This window comes from Triticum dicoccoides, chromosome 1B, assembly GCF_002162155.2.
Source record: "Triticum dicoccoides isolate Atlit2015 ecotype Zavitan chromosome 1B, WEW_v2.0, whole genome shotgun sequence".
In the NCBI taxonomy this organism is placed as follows: Eukaryota; Viridiplantae; Streptophyta; class Magnoliopsida; order Poales; family Poaceae; genus Triticum; species Triticum dicoccoides.
Window position 1 is genome coordinate 624,804,560 of NC_041381.1, and position 1,419 is coordinate 624,805,978.

Below are 1,419 nucleotides of genomic sequence, written 5' to 3' on the forward strand. Positions count from 1 at the left end.
CTATGTGATTGCAAAGCAAAGTTTAGAGCACCTACAGTTGATTTTATCTGATCTCTTTCTTAATATCTGTGCGTTTACAGGTCCGGCTGTTGGAATATACGTATAGGGAGTTGTATATGGATAGAAGTCTGTTTAAATTTTGTATTCATTTTATCCTTTCTTCTGTTCCCGATCTCCTTGTAACGACCGATCTGGTCGATCTCCTGATCGTTCCATCGATCCCCTCTTGTAACTTGTATGCCAAGGCTTTGCCTAATATATACATGCGGCCCGAGACAAAGGGTTCTATGCTTCCCAAAACACTTTTACATGGTATCAGAGCCTCTTCCTCATCCAATTGAGAGAGATTGCATCTAGCTACCTTCGCGACCGAGACTATGTCCACCACCACCGCAGCCATGACTCCAAGCACCATGGGTGCGCTCACCACCACCCCATCCTCCACCTTTGCATCATCTTCCTCCTCCACCCACAACACCACCTGTCTCGGATCGCCACCACAGGAGAAGCTTACGCGGGGCAATTTCTTGCTCTGGAAGGCCATTGTGCTCTCGCAGATCAGAGGTGCCCAGATGGAGCACCACCTCGACGCGACGAGCCCGCCTCCACCGGCCACCATCACCATCACCACGGCAGGCAAAGAAGAGCAAGTCGCCAACTTTGCGAGATCCCTCTGGTATGCATAACAGCAACAACTCCAAGGATACTTAATGGGTTCACTTTCCCGTGAGATTCTTGCTCAGGTCGCCACGCTCCAGACGCCGACCGAGGTGTGGTGCACCATCCACGCCATGTTTGCTGCACAAAGTCAAGCAATCAACACTCGCATCGAGCTCACCAACCTCAAGAAAGGTAACATGTCCATGGCTGATTATCTTGGCATGATCAAAAGTCTCACTGATGAGGTTGCAAGCACGGCTGCGGCCCTCTCTGATCCGGAGATTGTCTCCAAAATCCTTGCCAGCTTGGACATGGAGTACAACCCGGTAGTTTCTGCACTTGCCGCCAGGGTGGAACCCATCACCGTCAAAGAACTCTACAGCCAGCTGCTTAGTTTTGATGCCCGCCTCACCCTCCTTCATGGCGACGAACTTCGGCAATCCTCCGTCAACTCCGTCTCCCATGGCCGCGACCGTGGGCGTGGTCACCAGGGGCAGCGCAGCGGTGGTCGCGGACGCTCTGGCGATGGTGCACGCTCTGGTGGGGGCTCTGGCCCCCATGGCGGGTGTCACATCCCTAGCTTCTGGTGCTGCCTAGTCTTTGCATCATGTTTAAATTTTTGAACTTGAACTGGGGAAATTTGGAAGCCTCAAAACCCTAAATAAAAGAAGGGCAAAAACCCTAAAATCTCATTCATTGTTCCAAAATGCTCTTCTTAGATGTTTAATATTTTTGGCAAGGGTTTTGATCCAAACCAAA

General features: G+C 50.9%; 1 pseudogene; it reads left to right on the forward strand.

The window, feature by feature from the left end:
• The first annotated feature begins 923 nt into the window (after positions 1-923).
• Positions 924-1,062, forward strand: LOC119351608 (annotated as a pseudogene).
• Positions 1,063-1,419: the final 357 nt, after the last annotated feature.